Genomic DNA, 6839 nt, shown 5'->3' with positions numbered 1-6839 from the left:
AAGCAGGCAACTGTACTATGCAGAAAACTGTCCACAAGTTGATTTTCCTACAACCAATTATATCTCATTCAGTTGCTGGGCACACAACAACTAATATTCCCAGAAAAAGAGAAGCTACAGGAAGAAGACCCAAAAGGGTGGGGGGAGAGAGGGAACAAGTATGTCCTTCTAAATTTTTTTCTTTGCTTTTCTGTATTTATACATTGGACATTTCCTGGTAGATCATTTAGCCAATAGGGAAAAGTACACTCTCCTGCTAGCCACGGTACAACAATATTTAACCAAAATGGTCACCTTTTAACAGTCACTACTAGGAATCACCTTGTAAAATAAGAAACGGATTCCCAGAATATGAACAGTATAGAAAAAAAAATACAGTGAGAAAGGAAATCACCTTTGTGGGAGGATTTTAAGTGGCCCATTTAAGCCAAAGGCTTACTCAACTCTAGAAAAGTGTGATGACAGATACGATGCAGTGAAAAAAAAAAAACACAGTTTCAGAATAAATTCATTTCCTTGCTTCTTCTTCCTTAGCACAGATAATACAACACGCGCACGCATGCATGCATGCGCATACACAAACACGCATGCACACAGGCAAAGACCTACCAGGGCCCCTGAGTAATGGCTATCCTGGAATAAATTAGTCTTGCTTGGTCTTAGTACTTTCATCTGTAACAGGGGACAACAATTCAAAGCATTCTACAAGAATTGGGGAGAAAGACTGGACTAATTTAGAACCCTAAAAACACAATTCAAGACTTACAAGTACTGAAAAGAGTGAAGAGAAGATTTTCTTTGTAATGGAGCAGTTTTATGTGGTACTAATACATCTGACAACATGCCAAAGCCTAGAATTGTGTCTCAGGCCTCATCACTGCACACCCAATACATCTCAAGTTCTCCAAAGATGTAAGCACAGCACCTCTGGGCCTTGCTGAATGTATCTCCAGTGGCTATAGATACAAAGGAAGGTATCTTCTTCCTCAGCCCTTCCTTCTTCTTAGCAGAAATGAGTGACAGCCATGCTTTCCAGAATTAGCTAAAGGCTTAAGGAGGCATCAAAAGGACTATGAAGTCAAGGGGCAAAGTAGGGAACATGGGAAATCAAACCTTGAACTGTGTAAATACAGTGAGTTGTGTGGTGGTGGGAATGTCTTGAGAAACATTCCAGAGGAGCAGGACACACAGAACATGGAAGGGGGATGGGCGTGACCCAAGCCAAAGCAAAGAGGGAAGACCTTGGTGTGCTGAAGCGCAGTATGCGACTGAGATGAGCATCAATTAGTCCCAGGGCTCCTCCAGTTCCAGTTTAAACATCAGGATGCCCAAAAGCACCAGGTATTTTCAAGGAGTGCTGCTCAGGCTGGATGTTTGTACTCCTCTGACATTCACACGGCACAACACTCATTGATTGTGACAGTAACAGGAAGTAGAACTTTGTCAAGTCACAATGGGATTAGTTAGCATCCTTACACTAGAGGCTTCAGCCTCCGCCCTTCTCCACCACACAAAGACACTACGAAAAGACTGTGTAGCTAGAATACAGGTCCTGACAAGATGGCCAGGTCTTCTCAGTCTTCTAGACTTGTGGGGAACAATGTGTGTCATTATCCAGTCACCCAGTTTGCTGTGTTTCATAGCGCCCAGACTGGGCGGAGACAACTGCGATTTGCACACGCCAGAGAAGCCACGTAGAGACAATCTCAACGGCAGTGAAGTCTGGTGGGTGGTGGACAGGCTGAAAACTCTACACACAGCCTGAACTGTACACCCTGCAGCTCATTTTGGAAGTTTCCTGTGGGTTTTTGTGCTTAGGTATGTTTTGTAAGGAATTAAGAGAGGACTGTTGTCACCTCTTGTGGTAGCTTATTCTTGGTTGCCAATGTAACCGCACCTGGAATTAACTAAAAGACAAGCCGACGGGTCATTTACCTATGAGGTATGTTTTCTTAACTAGTCATTTGAGTGGGAAGATCATGCTAATTCCTATCTTTTTGAGGTGGGGAAGAGCCACCTCAAATCTGGGCCATGTCTTTGGCGGCAGCCTATCTGACGAACTTGGAAGAAGGAAGTGCTTGCACTTTGCATGCTCGTTCTTGCTCTCACTGTGGCAAGTTCATCCCTTCAGTGGCTTTAGAGTCTGCTTCTTCACGATTCTTTCTTATTCTGAAGACCAGCCGAGACATCCAGCCCTGGGAACTGAACAACTGCTACATTCTTGGACTTCCTTTGGTAGACTAGGTAGATCACAGCTAGCCTGTAAACTACTGTGACACATTCCTTAATAAATTTAATAAATAAATACCCACATATATGTATATATTATATTGTATATATGTTATCTAGAGAACATAATGAAATATCTATATTATATGATATTATATCCTATATGTATTATTCTTCTAGAGAAACTTACTTAGCTAGAACATTATATATGGTAGGCACCCAAATTTGCTAAATAATAAACTAATGAGCTATGGAGAAAAGGAGGAGTAAATGAAATATTCTAGATAGCATGACAGCCTATAATCTGAGATAGTGACAGCATTTGACTGACCTGACTTTACTTCAACATGGACTGAGAAAAAGTTTATAACCTTTTAAAGAAGCCTGTAATCCTTGTTTTAATGCCCATGCAGCATCTCAATACATCTCAAATACACTATAGTTACCCTATTCCTAGATTATGTTTAATAACTTACATGTCTTATTGATACTGGGAAGCATTTTAACCCTTTATGTACATTATTATTAGTGTATGTTTGAGTTGCTTTAATGTGGCTGTGTTCCAGCCATTGCAACAATTACAGTAAATAACAGCAGGAACTGGTTTCTATTGTGTAGAGGATATCATGTTCTTTGGTTATATAGGTATCCTCTTAGTCTTCATGTGTCAGCAAAATTCAGATTTTAAATCCCATGTTAGAGACCAAGATGTCTCAGAATGGTCTAAGAGCCCGTGGGTAACACTGGGGTTCTGGAGATTCCCCACCATCTTCTAATAGGTTTTCTGTCACGTGAGAAAAAACGGCTGAGTCAGCATCCATAAGGAAAGACAGGTCTATAGTATAAATGATCAAGTTTTAGCTTGTACTGTTTGTGAACGTCACCCAAAACACAGGACTTTACAGAGGAACAGGGTGAGCGCTGCATCACTTCCTATGAAGTGATGAATTCACTGTCAGTGGTGGGCAGGATCCATCAGTATCATCAGGTATCCAGTTAGCTGAGGCTTTGCTTCATCTGCTACTTTCTACAAGCTCTCCCTTCTCTCTGATGCCCACTGGTAATCACTCCACAATGGGCACTGGTGTGTTTCTTCCTAGCATCCCAATACAACCCTGCCATTTCCCTTATTGAAAGCCAGCTTGGCATGGAATCTTTTTTTCTTTTTGTCTACCAGAAGACCACCATCTTCAGCTGCAACACAGCAGCAGTCATTTCCTGTCTAATTGCATGAGCTCTGTAGCTTACCTGGCCAGTGCAGCACCATTATTAAAAAAGCTAGACCTTCCACTCTGTTGCTTTGTATTTTTTTCTCTGTCTAAAAGGCCAACACTAATATCTTATATGTGTATTAATTCTATGGCTCGTTGGACTAATACAAGGTCCATAAAGAAAGAAAATTTGTATTTTCAAAGGCTATGTCTGCATATCCATTGTCCAGCACATAGTAGGTTTTCAATAATATTTGTCTCTGGATTCTTCAAGGTAAGAAAAGAAGAGAAGCGTGTGTTTCAGGCAAGCTTCCCGGAGTCTGGGAAAGCCCATACTTCCTTGGGCCCATCTTATTGTAATGGGTGCATGGCCATACAGTGGGGATGATTTGTTTCACATTCCTTCTCTGGAGCTAGCTGAGCTCTTAGGTGGAGGAAATCAAATCTTACTCATACTTGGATCGTCAGCAGCCCAGGCTTAGCTTGTTGTAAGCCAGTGGTTCTCACCTGTATAATGCTGCAGGCCCTTTAATGCAGTTCCTCATGGTGTGGTGACCCCCAACCATCAAATTAATTTTCGTTGCTACTTCCTAACTGTAATCTTGCTACTGTAATGAATCATAATGTAAATATCTGATATGCAACGGTATCTGATACTCGATCCCTGAGAAAAGGGCCGTTTGACCAATAGGCTGAGAATCACTGTCGTAAGTAGTCAACTTCACAGACTTCCCATAAGCGCACCTGCTGCTGTAGCAATTGCATGAGGTCAGCAGGGGTGTTCTTTAACTGATGAAGTAGAGACCAGGTAGGAAAAAAAATTTTTACTGACCCATTCTCTTCTGAAATCAGAGAACTAGTGCTGGAACGTAGGTCTTTCAAACCTTATCATGGGGAAAGTTGGTGGTGGCCTCCCAATAGAGGCCACAGGGAACCTTTATCCATGGATCTCCAGTAAGTGACTGCCTAGGAACTGTTCTTAAACTTGGCCAAAAACTACAGAAATACACCAGTCTGTATTCATGGGGACATCTTCATGTAGTTATGCCATCTTCATGTGTTTTAGTTATGCCAGATTAAGGATCGGGGGACTGAGTCCAAGGCAGATGAATAGGAAGAAGGATGTGAGAAATGTCAAGAGACATGGACCACTTTATTTTCATTCCAAATCTGCCCTCTAGGGGTGGCCAGCTGGGACAACCCCCAGGGACCTCCTCATCATTAGAGCAACTTTTGTCCCAGTTAAATATAATTATAACTAGTTTGTCTATTTTGTTCAAAAAGTGGTATGGCGGAAGACTGTTGCCTTCCTGTGTAGCAAGAGGTGCCTTAAGTAGGTAAAAACTCAGGACTCTCAGCAGCCTTGGCCGCAGGCCAATCTCTTTCTCTTTCTGTTTCCCCCTAGCATATTGCTTCTTTATACCTGGATGCCTAAGGTAAAGTCTAGAAGCTGAAGAGTCTGAAGCCCTGGCCTGAACTTTCCCCTGGTCTGCTCAAGCCAGTATTCCGGAACCTTCCCAGGAAGTTAAGACTAGGCTTGGGGAGAAAAGTGGCAACCTTCCTTTGACCCCAGCATTGATGTGTTCCTGAGAAGCCCGCTTTGTGGCTGGAAGCCAACATCATTCGGTAGAGGTGTGGGGTGCAAAAGGTGCGTTTCCCTGAGCCTCCAAACAGACCTTGAACTGTAAGTCAAAAGATGCTGAAAGTATCCCGAGATCCTGTAACTGAGTAGTGGGGGAGGGGAGGAGGAGGGTGGCGACACCGACCAAAAGCCCACAAAGGACCTTCTGTGAAATGGAAGCGCTGGAGAGAAAGAATGAAACTAATTCTAGGCTGGTAAGCAGGGCTGCTGGAAGAATCGTTCAGAAAACTAAGCAGCTCCTCTGTCAACATCACAGCAGAGGGTCCCGATGCTCCGAGGACGCATGGCTTTCTGCTGAAAACCACATCGAATGGATCTAACTACCCAAGTTAACCTGAGCCCCGCCCGCGTGGTTGCCTGGCGGCGGGTAAAATCACAGCCCAGCATCTCTAGCTCAGCAGCGCGCGCAGCAGGCCAGGCATGCCCAGAGCCCTGGACCGCGGAAGGATATAAAGCACTGTTTACCTCTTGCCTGGCCGAGCCTTCCAGGGTCGAGGCCGGCGCCCAAAGCTTGGGGCGCTGCAGGGGGTGCGGACAGCTGCCCTGGCCGCCGCGGGCGCTGGGGAGCCGAGCGCGCACTGGCAGCGGCGCCGCTGATTGATGGCGCCCGGTTCAATGACACAGGGGCCGGGGGCGCGGGTGAGGCGGGGCCGGCGACGAGGGCGGGGGCTCAGAGGAAATGTGTCTGTGACAATTGAATGGGGGAGACCGAGCGCGAGCGAGCGGAGCGCGCGCGCACAATACGCCGCACACACAGCCGGGCTCGCTCCGAGATCCCCGGCCCGTAAGTAACTATTAATACCGCCTCGCCCGGGGATGCGGGGCGTGCTGAGCGCCGGGATTGGCCTAGGGCGCCTGGCCATCCCCTTTAATTTTTAAATACAACGATCCTCTCCTACTTCTGGGTGGCAGAAAAAAAAATAATAAGGAAGAAAAGCCGTCGATTTCAATCTTTTTCCTCCAGAACAAATCCCAGGCCGTGCAATTTGGTCGCAAGGCATCTGAAGGCAAGAGTGGTTTGCCAATTTTTCCAAGGCTCAAGACCCGGTTGTGCAGCCGGAAAGGAACGGCGCTGTTTGGCAGAGGGTCCCGGGGAGCATTTGCTGCCAGCTCCTGCAGGACCCCTGGAAGCTCCTGCCAGGGACACAGAGACCGCTGGCCGCTGGTCTGCCCAGGTCACCGCCCGCACTTCTTGCTTCCTTCGGAGGAGGATCCCGGACGAAAGCGGCAACAGCAGGAGCCAGTACTGACCACGCGCGGGCTCAGCCTTGGGCTTTGTCGCTGTACCTGTGCCTGCTCCACTCCCGCATTCCCTGCTCAGTTTTGCAATCTTTTGTTGGCCCACGCTGACCGCTCCAAGTTAAATGCTTCTTTGCTATTTTGCTTTTTTTCCTGTCTACTTTTTTTTGAGAGCTCTGCGATTTTTTTTAAGCCTCAGACGGCCATCTACAGTTAAGACTTAGGTAACTGCCCTCATCTAGCACCCCCTTCCACGCCCCCCACCCTTTCCACCAAAAAAAGGGGGGGTGCAGCGCGGATTCTGACTGCCGCGCGGCGTGAGCCGGTAGACTGGTGCTTATTTCCTTTTTCTTTTTGTTTGGTTTCTAACGCGTGGAGGGCGAGCCGGCGCGGCGCGCTCCCTGAAGACTGCACAAAACTCCACGCAGGGCTCCTCCGCCCGGTCTGCGGATCCTCAGTTGGGGATCGCTCGGGATTCCGGCGCTGCAATCGCTCCGCAAGCCACAGCACACTCACTC

The sequence above is a fragment of the Arvicola amphibius genome, chromosome 2, assembly GCF_903992535.2.
Source record: "Arvicola amphibius chromosome 2, mArvAmp1.2, whole genome shotgun sequence".
Classification (NCBI taxonomy): domain Eukaryota; kingdom Metazoa; phylum Chordata; class Mammalia; order Rodentia; family Cricetidae; genus Arvicola; species Arvicola amphibius.
This window is presented reverse-complemented; position numbering follows the sequence as displayed.